Source organism: Myxine glutinosa, chromosome 4, assembly GCF_964187855.1.
Source record: "Myxine glutinosa chromosome 4, kmMyxGlut1.1, whole genome shotgun sequence".
NCBI classification, from domain to species: Eukaryota; Metazoa; Chordata; class Myxini; order Myxiniformes; family Myxinidae; genus Myxine; species Myxine glutinosa.
The window spans coordinates 217,885,509-217,908,809 of NC_136264.1; the positions used below are offsets into that span (position 1 = coordinate 217,885,509).

General features: G+C 44.1%; 1 long non-coding RNA gene across 1 annotated transcript in view; it reads right to left on the reverse strand.

Annotated features, from left to right (window-relative positions):
* Positions 1-848: 848 nt before the first annotated feature.
* Positions 849-23,301, reverse strand: part of LOC137425721 (uncharacterized) — a 54,049-nt gene continuing 31,596 nt past the window's right edge. Inside the window, exon 2 of the long non-coding RNA XR_010984160.2 lies at positions 849-1,026. This is a non-coding gene — a long non-coding RNA (uncharacterized LOC137425721). The remainder of the gene's footprint in view (positions 1,027-23,301) is intronic.

Genomic DNA, 23,301 nt, shown 5'->3' on the forward strand with positions numbered 1-23,301 from the left:
GTCAAAGGGACCATGGTCATGTGACCTTTAATTTAAAATCTTGGTTACCACAACAACTTGTGGGCGAGAGAAAGGATTTCAATCAAACTTGACAGTAAATATCGCGGATGCTTCTTCATGGTGGTCGAACCCTTCCCCCTCCTCCCCCCCAATGCAATTTGGGGGCAAAATCTTCCCCATTCTGTCCTGCTGCCCCGGATTCGTCAGGTCAGCGCTTTATTAGGGTCAGAGTGCCGATTGGTCCCCATGGACCGTCCCTTTCCCTCTTGTCCCTGTTTCTTTCTTTCTCCAACTCCGACGTGGCCCTGACTTCGTGAAGGTGGGTCACACCATCCTAGATGTGGGGGGTCTCTGGGTTGTTTCTGGGAGATCTATCCGCTGTCGTTGTGTCACGGGCTTGTTCGAGAGAACTGTCCAAAGTGATACAACAACAACCAAATTTGACACCACAATGGCCTGCTGTGCAAAGATGGACAGATTAAATTTTTGGGTGTAACAGGACATGTGCCCTTTGAAAATATTTTTGCAGATCATAACTCGAGTTTGAAACATCTGAGGTTTTACCTCTGTCATGTGACCTTTAATCGAGATCAAACGTAAACAGTGGGTTGACCGAACGCAGGCGCACGCATATCCAACATCACCCACCGATGCAGACATTGGACAACAGAGCTCGTTTCGTCCCACCCTGCACAATAACTTGGGGTATAATTAGCAGTGTAGGTAGATCCAAGACTCGTGGAGGACTGGAGGTAGATCCTAGACTCATGGAGGTAGATCCTAGACTCGTGGAGGTAGATCCTAGACTCGTGGAGGTAGATCATAGACTCGTGGAGGTGTATCGTAGACTCGTGGAGGTGTATCGTAGACTTGTGGAGGTGTATCGTAGACTTGTGGAGGTGTATCATAGACTCGTGGCGGTGTTGGTGAACTCGACGTTGACCAGATGCTGGTGTCTGTTGGCAAGATTGTGGCACTCCGTCCAATTGCAGCCACGTCTGCAGGCATTCACGATATTTACTCCATCTAAGAGGCGTAAACGGCGAAGTTATGTCATTCAGGACGTGTTCAAAGTGCATGAAGTACTTTAATAATAATAATAATAATAATAATGCATTTATTTTATATAGCGCTTTTCAGGGAGCCCAAAGACGCTTTGACAGAGTGCAAAGCATAATGCATAGTAAAACATAAAAACAATTGCAAAAAAAACAAGAATCAATAGGGAAATATTCAAAGCAAAAAGGAGGGAGAAGGAAAAGTGATAGTCAGGGGTTAAATGCTGTGGGTTAAATGTTGAATGCAGTGTTGAACAGGTGGGTCTTGAGTGATGTTTTGAATGTGGTGAGTGAGGAGGAGTCTCTGATGGTGTGAGGTAGTGAGTTCCAGAGGGTGGGAGCAGCGATGGAGAAGGCCCTGTCCCCCCAGGATCTGAATTTGGTCCGCATGGGGGGGGGGGGGGAGGGGTCAGGAGGTTGGTTCCAGCAGAGCGGAGGTTGCGGGTGCGAGTGTGTCTGGAGAGGAGGTCAGTCAGGTAGGATGGGGCCAGGTTATGGAGGGCTTTGTAGGTCAAGAGGAGGATTTTGTACTGGATTCTCTGGGAGATGGGGAGCCAGTGAAGCTTGTAAAGGACGGGGGTGATGTGGTCATGGGTCCGGGAATGGGTGAGTAGACGGGTAGCGGAGTTCTGAATGTATTGGAGTTTATTGGTGATTATTGAGGGTGAACCATAGAGGAGGCTATTGCAGTAGTCCAGAAGGGAAGTGATGAAGGCGTGGATGAGGGTTTCTGCAGCCGTGGAGGAGAGGGATGGACGGAGACGGGCGATGTTTTTCAGGTGAAAGAAGGCTGTCTTTGTGATCTGTTTAGTGGATTTGTCGAAGGAGAGGCTTTGGTCAAAGATGATGCCAAGATTCCGGATGTGAGGGGAGGTGGATACTGGGATACCGTCGATGTTGAGGGCAAAGTTATTGGTGGATTTTATGAGCGTTTTTGGGCCAATGATGATTATTTCAGATTTATCATAGTTAAGTTTGAGGAAGTTGATTTGAAGCCAGGATTTTATTTTAGTGATGCAGTTTGTCAGGATAGAGTGGGTGGCGGTGGAGATGGACTTGGTGGAGATGAAAAGCTGGATGTCATCGGCGAAGCAGTGGAATTGGAGACCATGACGGCGGATTAAGTGACCGAGGGGGGACAGGTAAAGGATGAAGAGGAGGGGGCCAAGAACTGAACCTTGGGGGACACCTTGGGGGAGGGGAGCAGTGGGGGATTTGCAGTTATTGCAAATAACTTTTTAACGCGATTTTCCCGAGGCCATGACTAAACATTCAGCACGACATGGGCGCCGCCATTTTGTATGTCATGTGACCCAAGCAAGTGTTCTGACAGGCCTAGATTCAAAATTAGTGCCTTCGATGCAAGACAAAGTAGTGTGACATAAACGCATGGAAAACTTTCCAACTGGCAGGATCTGTGAGTTAAACTTTTTGTATGTGCTACAACTCGGCACGTACTCAGATTACCAGTGATTATTTTTTAGTCTCTCTGACCTCGGAATGGGATTGAACGATACACGGTGTCAGCTTGAGGCCTACTCTGCTCTTCTCTCCTCGAGTTCTCGTTCCTGTTCTGCTCTTTCCTTTGCTCTTCTTTCCTCGGCTTTCCATTCCAACTCTTTTAACCTTTCCTGGCTCTGCAGTTGCATCTCCATTTTCCGGAGCTCCACATTTCCTTTTTCCTCGGGTAACCAATCCAAGGCTACCTCTTCCCATGTTCCTTGTCCCACTAGAGACTCCACCACCAATGTCTGAATCTCTGCTTTCTTCATACTAACTCGGACCTCCAAGTTAAAATATTTGGTCAATATCATGAGTTCCGATCTTTTTAACGCATGGAACTGTGCATCATTAGGGGACGCCGCAAACTTTTCTGCGTCAAAGACCATGGTGACTATCAGTTAGCACCTGTTCACCTTCACACAAAAAAAATCCAATTTTTTTGAAAAAATTGGGAATGTTAGAAAATTCCAAATTTGGGAATTCTATCCCGGACGGGCCCCCAATTTCTGTTACGTGCTCCTCCCCAAACCCCGGTCACGGTGTACCTCCGGTGCCCCGAGAGGAGTCACGGCAGAAAGATGTGTTATTCTGTGTGTCAAAGATCAATGGTGAAACCACACCAATTGTTACCAACAAACAAGTATTGTATTCAGGTCACACAAGAATAACAGTACAATAATAATATTAATCAATTGTACAACCAATATATAATTCCTATGATGGTACCATCAGTTTCGTATAATATAACTCATTGTGCTCCAAGTGAGCGAAAATAACATTCCCAATGTCTCTGTCCCAGCTTCAAACCAAAGTCGATCCACGCTCTAGTGTTCGTCAGAACGATGTTGTATCGAGACCAGAATCCCGCTCGGTTGACAGTCACATTGCCAAAGATATAGTCAGGTTCACTATGTTTTTTCGTTCAAAATCATGGTAAATTAGCAAACCTATACATTTTTGGAAACGTCATTACATGGAAAATCTGAAAAACAATGTTTACATTTGCCAATTCCGACAAATTCGATTCGACCAATTCGACCAATCGACCAATTCCATTCGACCAATTCGATCAATTCGATTTGATTCGATTCATCGAATTCGATTCGATCGACCATTCGACCAATTCGATTTGCCAATCAATTTGACCGACCTTTGCTTGTGTGGAACGGACTGTGAAAATGATGCGGACTATATTGTCGGATATGACACACAGGACAGTGATGACGAACTCTAAATGGCATATTCTGTAATCGTGTATGTTTGATGCCATTGACTGCCTGTGTATATTTTGTCATTGACTGCCTGTGTAGATGTGAAGTTATACTGACTGCATGTGTATGTATGATTTTGCTGACTGCCTGTGTATGTTTGGTGATATGAATTATTGTGACACATTTTGATTTTATTAACTGCCTGTACAAAATGATAACATGTATTTGATTATGCAACTTATCGCGAATTTAAAGACAGTATTTTGCAATTCAAAACCTTTGATTCGTGTCTTACCATTCCCCATAGCACTAATTTGATACTTTCATTGGATTCCTTGTCCCTGAAAATATAGGTTTAGTATATTTTTAAAAGTTTTTAGGGTAATTAGAGGCAGAAATAGAACAAAATATGTATTTTACAGTGGCCATTTTGAAAATCCAAAATGGCCGCCATACAGGTATCTCTCCAAATGTAAACATTGATTTTTAGTTTCCTTATGCTATAACCTTTCCAAAAATGTATAGGTTTGCTAATCTACCATGATTTTGAACGAAATATAATTTATTGACATAGTGAACCTGACTAATAGGCAAAAGTGTCCTCAAGAGGCGGCTGGGATATGGGTATGGACGTTCCTTTGGGTATGGACGTTCAACGGCTCCCCATCGGCGAACCGCAAATTCACACTCAAAATCCACGTTACACACACACACACACCAGGTTAACGTCTGGATGCGGTGGAATGGTTGAAGTGAGGTGAAAAACGTGGAGCGATGCGAAAATCCAGCGCGAGGCACAATGGCCAACAGTCCGTTCTCGAGACGTAACGGCACTCCAATGATTCTCTTCAGAATCGACCCGCAAAACCTGTCACGCAGGTTTATTTGTCACAGCGATAACAACTCTGTCGCAGTAATCCCTTTCCCAGGAAACCCCAAAGTTCACTTGTGACCCCCGTTCGCCAGCGTTTGTTCAAAACCTCAACGCAGCTCAGCTCCTTCTCCGACCTCACTTGCTCCGCCTCCTTTTTTCTCTTCTTCTTCCTCTTCTTCTTCGTCCGGTTCCCGGTCCGGTTTCCGGTTTCTTTTAAAACACTAACTTTTTTTTACCTTTTGAAAACAGTAATCTCTATTTCACCTAAACGATAACAATAATAGTACATGCAACCAAAAATGTTTACAGTGGATGAGAACCACAACAACGGAAGTGACGAATCCGTAACATTAGGTTCAACTCTAATTCGATATCTCATTTCATTTTTCACAGTCGCTGACATGGTTTTGGACTCGGTTGAAAAAAACGGGACAAAAATTCGATGAAAGTTACCGTTTATGGAACAAAATGCATTTTCAAAGGCCTGTAACATAAAGGCCATTCATTGAGTCTCCCTCACTGCTATATCTCGACTAACTCACCATTACAGTCACTGGGATGGTTCAAGTCTCAGTTTCAGCTAAAGTTGAGCAAATTGGCAACGTATTTTAACAGCCGTTTTGAATGTGTCGATTGTTATGTGGGCACGGGGAAGGAGATAGGGGAATGAGAGAGGGGAAGGACAGAGGAGAATGGCAGAGCAGAAGGAGAGAGGAGAAGGAGCGGAGAGAACGTTCCCAAGACTTTGTTATTTATATTATTACTTAGTAAAAGTACAGCGACTGAATACTGAAGTTCGGGATCGAACCGAAGTCTAATTACATTTTTACATATCCCTGGGGTGTATATGCAGAGTTTGTTTTCAGCGAGTCAACTCTTTTCCAACAATGGAATGAAACAATACAGTTCTTCAAAAATGTATATAATAAACTAACTAACTAACTATGGAATACAATATTTGTTAAAAACATTTGGTTTTAATCTATTTTTACTTTGTAAAGCGAAAAGTTATCGATACATTCAAGTTTTAAAATGAAGAAGAGTCATGGGCTATAGCCGCCCGCGGAACTACATAACTTCCGGTTAGTGCACCCTTCGTGACAACAGTCACGTGATTGGATACGTTGAAAACAAACCACAAAAGGGCACGTGTTACAGCCGGAAATTATGGAAACGGTGCGGGTTATTTGATCATAACTCGCTTAATTCTTGTCTGATCTTTAAAAATTTAACTTTCCGACAAGCTGGAAGTAATTCTCTTTCTAACAATATAAAGTTTTATGAAAAAGAATACGAAATGTTTGGTTTAGACCCCTGTGGAAATTTGACGCTCGATTTCGCGGAATCTTTTTTGGAAGGTACCGAGGTGGAGTTTTTTGCACGTGGAAATACTGTCCCACAAGTCTTAACACAAAACTTTGATTGGCCTAATCCCTCCTTTGTCGAAATGGTCGCATGCTAGTCGACCGTTAGAACAAGAATGAAAAGATTAATCAATCGAGTGGGTCTTACACAAAAGTGAATAGTTATTCCCAATTGTTATCTATAAATACATATTAAACGATTGAGTGAACGATGTCACTGGAATTTGTTTATAAGGTCTGAATATCTGAGTTTCTTCAAACATTTCTAACAGACCATTTTCATTGAGTTTAATTTACCAGAGCATTCCAAATGTCTTACGATTATATAGATAGCCTTCCGAGCAAGGCGAGGACAAGATACGAGCTGAAATTAGCTGTTGTTGGCTTGGATGACTGCATAGCAGCATAGCATGAACCTGTCACACGGGTTTTGTTTTCAACGGCAGCCAGGTTGCTACGGTCCACAGTGACCGGATGTAGCCCCACTTCCGGTAGTCTCGCCCTCACCTATCGGCCTACGATCAACCTATGTATGCTCTATGTGGCTGTATGATCAGATGTGCATTTTAAGACTCAATCAACATGTCTTCGATCATGAATTACTTTTTGAACAACTCAAGCAAAGGAAACGAGGTAATTCCTGTTTTGTTCGAAGCGATTATACACCGCCCAAAGAAAATGCGTTTTGTAGCTACTGGTGTGTGTGTGTGTGTGTGTGTGTGTGTGTGTGTGTGTGTGTGTGTGTGTGTGTGTGTGTGTGTGTGTGTGTGTGTGTGTGTATATATGTGTGTGTGTGGGTGTGTGGCCCACGTGGGCATTTAAGAAGACCAAACTGAGCTTGATGTCCGCCTTTCCAAACAGGTCCTTGGCACTCCGGATTGCCATCGCGTCATCATCGTTCAGCTGGTCCACAATGTCCTTGACGGCCTCGAAGTGCTCGGCGTAAAACACCGCGGCGTCGATCCACGTCCCCCACCGAGTCAGAATGGGCTCCGGGGGGAGAGAAAGATTGGGCTGCTGCTCCTTCCAAAGGACAACACGCGACGGGGCTTTGACGAACACCTTCTTCGTCGTGGCAATCAGGTCGTTGACGTCCTTGAACATTTCTCGGACTGTCACGCAGACACAGTGGAGCGCGTGGGCAACACAAGTCACATGCAGCAAGTCCGGGAAGAGTTCCTTCAGGGCATGGCCGGCCTTGATCATATAGGCCGCGGCGTCGCTGACGATGACCTTGAGGCACTCCGGCTTGAAATCAGGCCAAAGATAGCGCGGCGTGACATTGACTGCGCGCACGATCTCCCTGGAGTTGGTCTTCTCCAGAAACATGCACTGGACGAGGTGGGGACGAAAGTACCCCTCCTTGGACAAGCGTCCCGCGATGATGTTGGCCACATATCGACCTGCCGAATCGGTCGTCTCGTCGATGGACAGCCAGATGGGCTGCTGTCCGAGGTCGGCACGAATCCCCGCCAAGGCCTCGTCGTAGCACTTGTCGAAGTAGTGCTTTCGAATCCAGCTTTCATCGGGGATCTGGAGAGTGATGTGCTTCTCCAGGAATGACCGGAGGGCAGGGTTTTCCAATTTCGACCATGGGATGCCAGCGGCCAGCATGGCCTGGCACAGCTCCTGAGCCACGACGTCGCACTTGTGCCTCTTTCCGCCACCAAAGTCCTCCATGGTGGCTTGTGTGACCATCCTCTTCTTCTTCAAAACCAAGTTGCTCTTGTGGCGGTCTCCTCGGACATGTTGGGCCAGCTCAGACTTCTGCTTCGCCCGGAAAGTCTTTTCACAACCTCGACAGAAAGCCGTGTCACTCGACACGTACTTGAAGGTGGCCCCATCGCCGCCAGCGTTGAATTCCTTCAGCCACTTGTCACGAAGAGCAGCACTCATCTTGATAGGAGACTTGTTCACACTTTGTGTACACTCTCTCACTGTAGTACACCGCCTCACTGCTGTACACGCTGGGGACGCAACGCACGCAAGTGGACGCAACGTTTTGTTTTTGAGATCGATCGCAGTTAAAAATTTCGATCGCAGTTAAAAATTTCGAAAAATTCCCTAATTTTTTTTTAGCGTTGCCAGACATTTTCGACCAAAAAGGGCATTTTATTTTATTTTCCCCGAAAAAGGACGAAATATTTTTTTCTCCGAAAATAGCAAAATAATTTTTTTGCGCGCAAAAAAGGCGTTTTATGTGAAAAAATATTTTTTGTTTTTTTACATAATAATCCGATGTGCAGTGATTAGCCAAGGGGTATGGGATGATTTTAATGAGCTGCACATGATGTCTTGATATTGGCTTTAAAAAGGCCAGTGCAAAATGGGCATTTCAATCAACATGCCACGATTGTCAAGGGATCAACGGCAGCGTGCCCTGGGCATGCTGCAAGGCGGACTGAGCTACCTTGAGGTGGCACGTCGCCTTGGCTGTTCACACCAGACGATATCGGCCCTGGTGGACAGCCACCCTCCACAACTTACCACTTGTTTGAAATGTAATAAAATTGTAACAGTTCAAAATAAAACAAACCAACAATTGCTAATTGAAACATTGGCATTTTATTGATGACATGTCAAGTTTTTGACCAAGATACACCATCTCATTAGTTTGTTCTACAGTACAGAACAGCACAGGGTGCAATGTCAGTCCCCTTTCAATAGCGTTTGTGGCCACCATTGTTTTGGATACAGTCAGTGCATCGTCGGCATATACTGCCTACCATTCTTTGGATGGATTGCTGCTGGATTCTGTCCCACTCAGTCCTCAATGTCTGAAGCAGCTTTGCCCATGTCCTGGCCCTGCCAACTACGCGTCTCCCAAGCTCATCCCACAGGTGCTCTATGGGATTCAGGTCAGGGGAAAGCGCAGGCCACTGCATGGTGTTGATGTTCTCGCCTTGGAGAAATGCAGTGGTAAAGCGAGCAGCATGTGGACGAGCATTGTCATGCTGAAAGGTTCTCAGTTCTGGGTGGTCTAGCAGGAATGGCAGCAGATGAGGTCGCAGGATGTTATCCACATACCGCTGGGCGTTAAGATTCCCATCCACAACCACCAGTGGCGTCCTGTACCGGCCTGATATGGCGGCCCACACCATCACACTTGGGCCACCCCACCTGTTGGCTTGACGCACACAACAATCGGCATATCGCTCGCCAGTTCTTCTCCAGACACGCTCACGCCCATCAGGACTGTCCACACAGAACCTTGACTCATCGCTGAAAGCGACCTCGTTCCACTGCGCCAAGGTCCACCGCTGATGCTGCTGGCACCATCTCTGTCGGTTGCGGCGATGGGCAGCCGTCATCACGGGGCCTCTGTATGGTCTTCTGGCAGTCAGACCATAGTCATGCAGTCGTCTTCGTGCAGTATCATTGGAGATCTGTGGGTTTGCACGCCCCGGAGTTTCTGCCGCATTGCGGGATGCTGGATGGAATCGATCCCGCAGGTGACTTCGGACCATCTGCCTGTCCTGCCTTGCAGTGGTGACTCTTGGCCTCCCTGATCGAGGTCTGTCATCTGCAGAGTTGTGGAGGGTGTCTCTGTCCACCAGAAGCGATATTGTCTGGTGTGAACAGCCAAGGCGACGTGCCACCTCACGGTAGCTCAGTCCGCCTTGCAGCATGCCCCCACGCTGCCGTTGATCCCTTGACAATCGTGGCATGTTGATTGAAATGCCCATTTTGCACTGGCCTTTTTAAAGCCAATATCAAGACATCACGTGCAGCTCATTAAAATCATCCCGTACCCCTTGGCTAATCACTGACAGTCAAAACGGCTGTTCAACATCTGTGCTATGAAGTGACCATTGAAGGTTCAAGTGACCATCCCTGACCGTTTTGTCTGACAGTGAGGACACTATTGTCCACAAATAAGTTCACACATTTACTACACGCAGTGTTATTGTTGATATTTAAAGGTTTCAAAGGTGGTAAGTTTCTTTTGCGTTTCAATATATATATATATATATATATATATATACTAGCAGAAGTACCCAGCATTGCCGGGCAGGGGAGTGGAGGGGGAAGGGGAGGGGAGGGGAACGGGGGAGAGCGAGCCCCTTGGTAAAGCGAGCGATTTTTTTTTTTCATAGCGTCATAGCGTTCATAGCGTTTCATAGCGTCATAGTGATTTTTTTTTTCATAGCATCATAGCGTCATAGCGTCATAGCGTTCATAGCGTTCATATCGTTCATAGCGTCATAGCGATTTTTTTTTTCATAGCGTCATAGCGTCATATCGTTCATAGCGTCATAGCGTCATATCGTTCATAGCGGTCATAGCTTCATTGCGTCATAGCGTCATCGAGTCATATCGTTCATCGCATTCATAGCGTTTCATAGCGTCATAGCGTCATAGCGTCATAGCGTCATAGCGTTCATAGCGTCATCGCGTTCATAGCGTGTCATAGCGTCATCGCGTTCATAGCGTTTCATCGCGTCATAGCGATTTATTTTTTCATAGCGTCATATCGTTCATACCGTTTATAGCTTCATAGCGTTTCATAGCGTCATAGCGTCATAGCGTCATAGCGTTCATAGCGTCATCACGTTCATCGCGTCATAGCGATTTTTTTTTTCATAGCGTCATAGCGTCATCACGTGATCGCTCTGAGCGAATCAGCGCCCACCTGCTCTGATTCCGTTGATTCCGTGCGCTGAAATGCGCTGAGGTAAATATGAATAAAAAATATGGATCGTCAAATATTTTGAGTTCGGCCATGTTCGTCCCAGGCTCAATGGCCATGTCTATGCCAAATATCAAGCATGTAAGCCTCTCCGTTTAGGAGTCTATCGGTAACATTACACACACACACACACACACACACACACACATACACACAAACTGTGTTTTATACATATAGATTGCAGGAGGAGGTGGTGGTCGACTCCAAGGGATCTGAGTGATATATAGTATTGTAGGAGGCGGTGGTGGTCGATTCCAAGGGATCTGAGTGATATATAGTATTGTAGGAGGGGGTGGTGGTCGATTCCAAGGGATCTGGGTGATATTTAGTATTGTAGGAGGGGGTGGTGGTCGATTCCAAGGGATCTGGGTGATATTTAGTATTGTAGGAGGGGGTGGTGGTCGATTCCAAGGGATCTGAGTGATATTTAGTATTGCAGGAGGAGGTGGTGGTCGATTCCAAGGGATCTGGGTGATATTTAGTATTGTAGGAGGGGGTGGTGGTCGATTCCAAGGGATCTGAGTGATATATAGTATTGTAGGAGGAGGTGGTGGTCGATTCCAAGGGATCTGGGTGATATATAGTATTGTAGGAGGAGGTGGTGGTCGATTCCAAGGGATCTGGGTGATATATAGTATTGTAGGAGGGGGTGGTGGTCGATTCCAAGGGATCTGAGTGATATATAGTATTGTAGGAGGAGGTGGTGGTCGATTCCAAGGGATCTGGGTGATATATAGTATTGTAGGAGGAGGTGGTGGTCGATTCCAAGGGATCTGGGTGATATATAGTATTGTAGGAGGGGGTGGTGGTCGATTCCAAGGGATCTGAGTGATATATAGTATTGTAGGAGGAGGTGGTGGTTGATTCCAAGAGATCTGGGTGATATATAGTATTGTAGGAGGAGGTGGTGGTCGATTCCAAGGGATCTGGGTGATATTTAGTATTGTAGGAGGGGGTGGTGGTCGATTGTGAGGGATCTGAGTGATATTTAGTATTGTAGGAGGTGGTGGTGGTCGATTGTGAGGGATCTGAGTGATATTTAGTATTGCAGGAGGAGGAGGTGGTGGTCGATTCCAAGGGATCTGGGTGATATTTAGTATTGTAGGAGGGGGTGGTGGTCGATTGTGAGGGATCTGAGTGATATTTAGTATTGTAGGAGGGGGTGGTGGTCGATTGTGAGGGATCTGAGTGATATATATAGATAGTAGCGCGGCAAGGAACATCACGTGATCGCTCTGAGCGATCGATTGCAACTCTGCGTCCTGTCGTGGGCGTGGCCAACGTGGCCTCATGCTCCCAGGTGATTGGCTAACTCGAGCTCGAGAGAGCCATAATGCGCAACGTTATGGCAAAAAATATGAATCTAAAGATGAAAGGGGAAAAAACCTATGTGGTGTGAATGGCAATGTTCGTCGCTTAAATGTGAAAAAAGGCAATTGCTTTTCGCTCTGAAATACGTGCGAACACGTAACTGAGTTAATGGCGGCAGGGAACATCATGTGATCGCTCTGAGCGAATCAGCGCGCTGCTCTGCGACCGGTCAGATTCCGGTCATAATATTTCGCGCTGAGATAAAAATATGGTAAAAGCATATTATGAAATAAATTTTTAGGTCAGCCATGTTCGTTCCAGGCTCAATGGCCATGTCTGTGCCAAATATCAAGTACGTGAGCCTCTCCGTTTAGGAGTCTATCGGTAACATTACATACACACACACGCACACACAAACTGTGTTTTATATATATATATATATATATATATATATATATATATATATATATATATATATATATCTATATATATATATATATATATATATATATACATATACATACACACACACACACACACCCACATATATATATATATATATATATATATATATATATATATATATATAATTTATATACATATATATATATATATATATATATATATATATATATATATATATATATATATATATATATATATATAAATCTTTCAACACCTTTCAGAAATGATCTTTCAGTTCAATGTTCCTTTACAGCCTTTAGAATCTGAGAGGACTCCTCTTGACCCTCACCATCAGATTCCTCATATGGGGAATCAATTGGTGTTTCAGCTTCCTGGCGCACATCACATGATTGCTCAGTTTCAATAAAGTAAACTTCTTCAGGAACGTTTTGTGCCGGAGTCACATTTGAAACTTCTTCGGGATGCGAGGTGGGGGGCTCCAAGCATGTTTGTGACATGACCACCATGCTCGATTCAAGGATGTCACTCTCCTCCAGTGGATTTAAATTATCCTCTTTCATTCTCTCTGTGCCCTTGTTTTCCTCATTTATTCCTTTTTTAGGGGGAGATTTTAAGTGCTTTTCATCCTCTTGCGATTGACAGGAGGAAGCTGCACAATGAACGTCCTCGTGTGAGATGACACTGTCTGAAGGATCAGCGACACTCACTGGGATTGGAAAGTTAGAATCCACTTTTTCCTTGATGTTTGTACTAGTGGAGGTGTCCTTTTCCTCCAATAAGGCAAACCTGTTTTCACATTGAAATCCAGTGATGGAGTTTTCACTGATTTGCCTTTTCCCAGAAGGTGACGCACTTCTTACAGCCAATTTACGTTTTTTTACTTTGGAAACGGTGACAAACCCCGCATTTGTGCTGTCCATTGGTTCAACGGGAGGGGGCGTGTCCACTTGTTTACCTGGTTTATCCTGCACATTTGTCGAGCAGGAAACGTTAACATTAATCTGCGAGTCATTGTTACCCGTTTTGACCATGTTAGGCTGTTCCTTCTGATTGCGGCAAAACCGTTTCATATGTCCCACTGCACCACAACCAAAGCACTTTAGGGTGTCGGTGGTGATGTATACTTGGTAATCGCGGCCATTTGTCGTGAATTTTAAAGCAACATTCAAGGAGGGATATTCCTTTTTGAGAACCATAAAGACCTGTCTGCGGAAACTCATCACGTGACTGACACGTTCATCCTTACAGCCCAAAGGGAGCATTATTAATGGGGACACACATTGCCCATATCGCTGCAGCGCTGCAAGGATTGTATCGGTATCGAGAAATGGTGGTGCATTTGAAATAACCACTTTCTGAGCAGGAGTATCCAAGGGATAAACCATAACAAAGTGTCCGGAGTCGAGGGACAAACCTTGTTGTACGATGAGAGCAATGTGCTCTACATCGGACACAAACACGATAACCCGTTTGTTCATACGCGACGCCGCACGTACCTTATCAAACCCGATCATGTTCCCGATCGTGAGAACAATAGCTTCGACTGTAATACTCTCGGGTGGAGAACACGCAATGCCATGCTCACGTGATAATTGCTCAAACGCTGCATATCGCTGCGAATGAGCAGCCGCCATGTTTGGACACACGAGGCTCGACCTCGTCCTCCCAGCTCGGGAAGAAGAAGTTAGTAATGCACTCCGACTTTCCCAGCTTAGGGAAAGGGAGTGTTAAAAAAACAAACTAAGGAAATATAAGCGAGAAAAAAAGGTTTGAAGTGAAGAAAATAAGTCGGGGGAAAAAACAACAGGGAACCGCCCAAAAACGGCGATTACCTTAACCTGCACGATAAGTGTGCTCTATGGCTCTCTCTCTCGTCTCAACATAGAAGGGGAAACACAGGGAAGCTTTACAAATAGAAACAAGCACACGAAGGAGCGAAATGGGGGGGGGGGGGGTGGGGGTGGGGGTGGAAAAACAGCCAAGACAGAGCACTCACGACACGAAGCGAGCAGACGCCATGACACCGCACCCAGCGCACCGACAGCCGATAGGTGGCGACAGAGAGAGAGAGAGAGAGAGAGAGAGAGAGAGAGAGATAGAGATAGAGATAGAGATAGAGATAGAGATAGAGATAGATTATTTAGATACAGATATAGATATAGATAGATAGATCTGGTGTGTTTTGTTGGTGAGTGGTGAAGGGTATAAAGGATGGAAATCTCCTCGCACCATCTGCATCCACTCACCTGAGGTGACAGAACTCGACACCGTGCCATGTGTTGTTGTTTTATTTTTGTGCAAATGTTTTGGAAATGTGAGACGCATCATGACGTGGGTGTGACATTCCTATCTATCTGGAGATATTCCTGGATATTCCATTCCTGGAGATTTCCATCCTATCTACCTTCTAAATGACATTAACACATTTTACACTACCCGGGGTCTTTCCCTGCCAATCCATTGGCCATCTTACTCTATGCGGTTCTAAAAACCAATTCCCATTGACCAAACTGTGATGCTCATCAATTTGGGGTCTCACTCCCCCGGTTCAACTCCCTGTGCCTTTGCACAATTTCAGGACTGGGTCATGTGGCTCCCCTAGCAGGTCTACTTACCTGTGCACCTCCACCACTGAAGTTGCCACCCGAGCTTACCTAGCTCCTCACCCTACCTATCTACCTGGGGAAGGCCCTCCCTGGCGCTTACCCCCTTGGTGCCCTCTCTGGCACTGAGCTACCCGGGTCCTTCCTCTGGATCCTCGGGCCCCATTGAACTCTACCGGCTCCCAGAGCCCACCTGTGGCCTCACCTGGCCGACATCCTAACAATGGCGGAGCGCTCAACCAACCATCCCTCTAACAGGCCACACACCCAGCCATTTTCACTTCACTAATGCACCCATCCAAACACCATTCTTCCACACGCACCACAGATGCCAATATCCACCACAATTTACCTATACCCTCTACCTAACTCGTAAACTACCCTCCCCGGGTATTCGTGATAGGAGTCCATCCTCCCCATACACTCCCTTCGCACCAACCACTCCACTCCACAGTTTCCACCATACTCACTCCACACCATCCATTCCATACTCCATATATTCCATACCAGCTATTCCACACAACCATTCTCCATACACCTGTTCACTTGCACACCTGTTCACTTGCACACCTGTGCAATCACAGCTGGTGCCACCTGCACCCTCCTTCCTCCCAGGCTTCTTCATTCATTCAATACAATGCACAATCACCTCACACTTTTCACAATACGCTACTGAATACACTTTCAACACACACACATGGCACCATTCACGAGCATTGCCTCATTTGCTCAACATGCTCACCCGCAAAACTTCCATACCAATCCTCATTCAATAAACCACAAACACACTGCATCATCTGATCTACCTGGTTTCCTTCTAACTTGGTGCTCCCCGTCTTCCCTTTAAACTAAGCACATCCCATGTCATTAACAACCATTCTAACCTCTCTATGTCCCCGACTACCTGTACAATGTCGCTACTTACCTCTACCGTTACCTATTGTCATTTCTCTAGATCCCTATACATTTATCCAAACCCTCCCTCGGCGAGCTTACACTGCCATAACCCCATAACTAGTGCTCATGTGCCCGGGGATGTGAGGGATGGTGGATTTACCATCCTTGCACATCGGGAATATCCTACTATCAATTTTGCCATCAAATTTTCTGCAAATAAAAATTTGCCAATCACTGCCAATCAAATTTTGCTCATCAATTTTGCCAATCACCAATTCCCTACTCCTATCAAATGTCCTTTAACTTGAGCCTCGGTGCATCATTACATTCTCAAAGCCCGGCTTCGCAAAGCTGAGCAATGAATTCGGGTGGTTTGTTTCCTGCAGTTGGATCCGTCCAGCACTCGGTTCAGGGAAGGAGGTTTGCTCTGGCCGAGATTCCAAGGTCCACCTCGGTGCGGAGCCGTCCGGTCTCCCGCCCGGTGCCCCAACCTCACCCGGCCGGAACGCCGCAACCACAAGGGGTCGCCATGCCGACCCTTCCTACCTGCCCTCGAACCGGGCCGCCCGCTCCGCTTAGCAGAGTGCGGATGCGACCGTGCAGAGCGAGGCCCGGCGCAGATCGCGCACAGTGGTTCTTTTGAAACTGCCGTGATTACGACCCCCGCCGGTTCCCGCAGTACCCAAAGCCTGGCACGAACCGAGGGCTCACGTCGGCTAACCGTTGGTCTAACCGCTGCTCCGTTTAATGTCGATGCTTCACTTGCATGCTCACACCACGCGTTCCGTTCCTTATTCACACATCCAGGTGTCTCCATACACTTCGTTATTGTACCTCCTCTTACACACCACCCAGGTACACTCATTCCGCTCACAGACTTCGCCACACACCTGACCACAGCACACCTTGGCACACACTCATCGTTCGCACACCTCACCAACACACCTCTTCGCACCCACTCCTCGGTCACATCCTCTGTGACAACCATGGGTGTTGTTCGGGAATAGTTATATGACTCAGGAGGATAGAAAATAACTAAACAGGGCTTTTACAAAAGCAAAGCTTTATTAACTAATAATTCACTTGTTTCAATATAATAAAGAACTACAATACTATAACGAATTTAGTATTTCAAGTCGTTGGTTCTTCTTCGTTGGCCGGTGCTCTCCTAGCGTTGTTTCCCGTTGCATACTCGTTCGTTCCATCGGGCAGAGGTTCTCGTGACAAGTGCTCCTGACTCAAAGTTTGCTCTTGTTTATATGGGCACACTGGAGTTAATCCTCTGTGCGCTAAATGTTAATCCTCCGTGCGCTAAATGTTAATCCTCCGTGCGCTGAAGCTCCTTGGTCATCCACAATCACCTTATCGGAGCCGGCTCGCTCCCCCCCTGCTGGGAGTTCCATTTGCCTAACAATAGGAGGGTGCTCTAGCCCAGGGCCGTGACCAGGTGAACAAGAGATTACCACGTTCGTGCACATTCCTGACATTCATCCACGAAATCGTCTATCTGCTTCATTACCAGTCCCAATCAATGAGTTACCAGTCCCAATCAATGTTACATTTCCACAATTCCCTCATCTTTTTGTTTTTGTTTATATTAACCATTAATCTAAACATCAATATAAGTAAACAATCAATCACTACAAGTAAACATCAATACAAGTATAAGTAAACAATCAATCACTACAAGTAAATATCAATACAAGTACTCAAACCACAACTTTGGTAATTAAATTCCCTTGGGCATACACCATCATCCTGCAAGTATCTGATCACAAAACATTTCGTTGGTCATTGACTCCTTCCATATTGTTCAATCTATTGCATTTGCATCATAAATATCTTTTCAAAACAACACTTCACCATCACCAAGATACAACAATTTCACTTCACCATTTTCATGTTTTTAAGCATCTGCAACATCTGGCAAAAACGTTTGCCTCCAAACAAATGTTGATTCTTTGTTTGAAAGGAAGGGCTGATCACTTGCGTTTGAATTCAGGTATGAAACATTTTCTCCTAATGTCTTCATAGCACCTGCACTACATCGTGTAGGGTCTCGCTGTTGTAATAACTGCACGGAGTCATAGACTGACCCTGCTCTCCATGCAGCATTCTTGCCACTTTTGCTGGAAACCATAATGATTCCTGAACAAGGCCTTCGCCCAGTTGTAGTCGACTTGCCTCCTCCCTCATTATGAGTGGGCAGCAAGTGTTGGTGTAATGTTGATTGGCCAGCAAGATGTGGAACATGGATGCCGGATGCATCCACAATGATGTTGGGACCATGGTGTTCAGGTCATCCATGGTCCATACCAGGAGCCACCCGCAGAATCGTGCACAGCTGTTGTGAAAACGCACAGCCATTTGTTTGCAGCTCCATGCTGGCTCCCCGGAAGTTGGTGAAGTAATAACATATGTCCCCGCATTTCGTAGGGGTCGCAGGTAAAATGTTGTTGTCCTGCAACTTCTGATGTGATGAATGTTCCAAGCCTTCGAACAAGAGTAAGTGATCGCCTTTCTTTCATATGTTGCAGTGTGATCCAGGCAAATGGTCACATAAATTTCCTTGGTGAAGGTAAACATCCATCTCCAAGTTACACAAGAGAATGTCTTCATCATTCTTTGAGAAGGAGGGTGTATGCCACGATTAACTTCATTTTAGCCACAAATTTTATTTCTCGAACTTCTTCCCAATTCCGTTAGCACCCCCTTCAAATGTGATCTCGTCTTATCCTTATGCTCAGTCACATCTGAATCTGCTTTCCACACACACTGAATCAGATAGGGTACATCTTACCATGAAATCAACATAATCATGTATATCTTCCGACAGTTTCACATTCAACAATTTGTTGTTTTTTTTCCTTAAAACATTCAAAAGTTATATTCATTTATATGTGTCACACAAATAATATTCAATCAGGTATGTATTTCACTACTAAACTAAGAATAGCATCCACAATTGCTTTCAGGTTAATATAGTTCAAAAATTAACTCATGCAGGTATTTTAGCACTCCTCAAAGAAAATAAATTGTATATGATTACAATCACAAACAGGAATATCTAATTCCCAACAAATTTGCAAACCAACAAATTAAGCATCATGTATTATTACCATAATTCCTCCCCACTTTTCCTTTTCCTTCTTCTTTTTTTTTTTTTTTTTTTTTTTTAACTAACAGTGTGTCACTCGTGGTGATATGAGTTCATGGATCTTGTAATTGACACAATTCATAACATTGTCGTTATGTCATTATCTTAATTCTACTGTATTCATTTGCAACATCACTTGATTTAATCTTTTAATCTCAGTATTTATGTCACCATAAAAGTCTTCCTCTTGTGGTTCCACATTTCTTTCCTCTGGTGTTACTTCATGCATTATCATCGTGTTGTTGGTTACCTTATTCAAACACACCGTCACTAAGGCTTTCAAGCAAGCCACCACTAAAACAATTGCCAATAAAACTACTAAACCCACAAACAAGTCTGCTACTCCTTGTATATGTTCATACCTATGACATAATTATATGTCGATGACATTCAACATTATATACCAAACTAACAAGCTTCCTAAAAGATAAATAAAGAAAATCCCTTAACATGTAACATAAATCAGATTATTTGTCTTACCCTGATCCCCCTATCTCCTGGGGTCGAACTAAATCCCCTGATCATGAGTGTAGTTGTGATACATTATCACTCATGCTGTATTAATATCAGTAGGTAATTGTATGTCATGTAGGCAAATAAATGTCACTATCTTCCTTAATTCAAGTAGGAATGTTAAATGTTTAAAATGTAATGTTTATCAATGCAAGGGGTGTTAAAATGTAATTTAAATGAATGTAAATCACGACTATCATTTATCCGCCACTGAATGTTCTGCTGGGCTGCTAGGTGCAGCCTCATTTTCTGTGGGATCGTCCACCTTAGCCCCATGTGCTCGCTTGCAATGAGTGGCATGTATCCAACTTTCTATTTTGGGGCCAATTTTTGTTTCTATTCTTATCAATCTCCTATGGTTTATCAATTCGTTCCAAAATACCGCAACCAAAGGTTTTAACCAAAGGTTTCTACCAAACGATTTCCAATGTGAACTCAAAATCCAGTGAAACAATGATTCGAAGAATTAACTTCAAGGGGTCAATAAATTTATTATATAACCAGATCTAATTTTCCCATCCAATAGTTTGCCTTGCCACATGCCATATTATAACACTTTAATAAAACTTAGAAAAATGTCTCTCATCTCAATAAATTCCCTTTTTCTTCCCAAATACTCATCTGTAAATTACATATTCAATTACAGTTTCTCCCAATTTGTTCGATCTAAATGGCCGCAAAAGTGGCTGCCAGCATGCAGTACCGTTTTTTATCTACCAAGCAAGTGCTCGTCCACACAAGACCTCTACCAAAATGTTGTTTGTAAAAACAAATCTGGGATTTCTGATTACATGGATGCACTCTCAGGACATTTTCAGGCTGCTGTTAACAATCCACTATGATAAATTAATTCCTTTATCCAACAATCAAATAATTAGTACAAATTGAGGATATTATCCCTATCACATTCATTTATAGATTCATTATGCTGGATCTAATTTTTTTTTTTTCCCATAATTTTCCACTGCTGTAAGGAAGAACAATAGCTCTCATAAGTCTTAGTAATATCGTACTTAATTTACCCAGCATCGAATAATTTATTTACTATCCATTCTCATCTGTTAACCAGTGACTTTGTTTGAACTCCAGAACTGAAAACTCACAATAGTTCAAACCAGCAAAATTTTCTTTACTATTTTCCCATATCATCTATGCCTAATCCACATCCATACAACAACACAACAACATGCATTTTAAAGGCCATTTTCCCTGCTAGAGCAGGGGTTAGCCTTGCGGTCCCCATGACAATCTTCTCCATTTTGCCCTATTTTCTGCATCTCTCCTTGTTAACCCCCTTGCCTGCATTTCTTCTTCCACCATCTTTAGCCAAGTCTTTCTCGGTCTTCCCCGTCTTCTACTTCCTTCTACATTCATTTCCATCACTCTTCTCAACCAGTCACTTTCATCCTTCCTCAACACATGACCAAACCATCTCAACCTGTTCCTCTTCACAGCATCAATCACAGGCTCTATTCCCATCATCTTTCGCAATTCATCATTTGTCTTCCTCTCTCTCAACGATACTCCACACATCCGTCGAACCATTCGCATTTCCACCCTTTCCAACCTACGTTGCTGCTCTACGTTCATTACCCATGTCTCGCTCCCATAAATCATAACACTTCTCACACATGCAGCATACACCTTTCCCTTCAGCTTCAACGACACTCCCCTCATCATCAGCACACCACTCAATTCCCGAAACTTCTTCCATGCACATCTCACTCGAGCAACCGTTGCCGAGTCTGATCCACCTTCTCCATTCAGCATGTCTCCGAGGTAGCAAAATGTTTTCACACCTTCCAGCTTCACACCGTCTCCAAGATCCAACTCAACATTTCCTCCATCTGCAGCTCCCTCTGTGCACACCTTACATTTGAATGTAGCTGCCACACTGGTTAATGACCCTCTCAGACCACTACATTTTTGATGAACCCACTCAGCGCACATTGTACACTGAATGGAGTTCACTCCGACACCCTTCCTACACACAGCACAGGGCCACTTCCCAGTTCTTTCCACCTCACCACATGCTTTACCACTTGCCATCACCTTCGTCTTTCCGATATTCACCTTCAGACCTTTTGTCTCCATACATTCCTTCGACGTGTTCAACTTTTCCTTCAGTCCACATCCATACATACAGCACAATTTATATTCTGATCAAATTCAAGTTTATATATATATAAAATCCGTGAGCAGAGTACTCTGGGAAGTCAGTGTAAGACCTCTCCCAAATTTGGCTAATTTTGTACTCCCACATTTTTATGAAGCTCATATCCATAAATAGCTTTGATTCTCATATAAATTCTATCAAAATGGAATCCCAAGATTACTCCCAATTTTACTATCAATGAATTCACTATCAATGAATGGCTGCTCATAACTCAGCAAATCAAATCTTTATAATCCATCTCCCTTGACAAAAGAGATAATGTTCATAATCAAATTATATTTCTATTTTATTTTACGAATTCTCTCGATATGCGATCCCATCCACATGGAACTATCTATTTTCAGACAAGGCACACTGTCGGTGTCAACAATCTTATAAGATTGATACACAAAACAACAACAACAAACACAAACATTGATACACAAAACACACACGCATGCATGCATTATGCATATTTGTTTGCGTTGGAACCATTATTTACAGATCAGGATGGGTGTCAGTTTTTTATTTCAATTTCATAAAATTTGTCCTTCAATTTTAGAAATGCTAATACACAAATGGACCAAAAAGTTTATTCTTAGAAAACCCCTATGATGTCACATTGAAATTACCCTTTCAGTTCCCACAATAATTTATCCAAATTTGACTACACGCCCATTTACATGTCAGTCGACCACTGACCTATCGATCATGCGGAACAATAGTCCAAAATTCCCACCTGATCATCATTTGACTCTTGTCACTTGGTTTCAAAAAATTTGCAACGCAATTGTTCCAAACTTTGTAAATTTAAAATTGCTGTGCCCAAAATAGAAGATCCAATTTTGGCATTTGATCAATTAATTATTAATTTGTTAACAAGCAAAAAAAAAAATGAATCATTCTTGCTCCGAAAACTTTTCAGACACAAGAATCATTGACAGTTATTCATGTTTGTCCAGTAATCGAATCTGTTGAGGCCAATCATCATTTGGGATTTGCAGCAATGAAGGCCTAATCATTGTCTGAGGTACCGATAAGCACTGGTACCCTTGATCTTGGTTTGCCCCATGAACTTGTCTTCCTGTTGACATACGGACATCTTCTTCTCCAATGTCACATCTTTCCACACTCGAAACACCGGTTTCTGTCGTTGCCTGGTCTGTGCACCTGTGCACTTGTATTGCTGGGCTGCATCTCTACATCCCTGAGTTGCCACTGCAATCTCTCGTTATCTCCTGAAACACGAAAAAATTCTCTGTACCGTCCTTTTTGGGGAGACAAATGGAAATCAGATGGGGCAACTGTCACTTTTATTCCTAATTTCGAGGGCAGTTGTGCATTTGTCTCCTCCACTGTATCCTGTATCCTTTTTATTTTAAGTTCTAGATCCGTTATCCGTTCTTGCTGTTCCCGTTGTCTGGATTCACCATCCCAAAGATGGAATGCAAGCCAGTCTACCGTTAGATTCTGTCTCTTCCTGGCTTTCAATCTTTGTCCCAATCTTTCCAATCGACTTCGCTCAAATGTACCATCTCT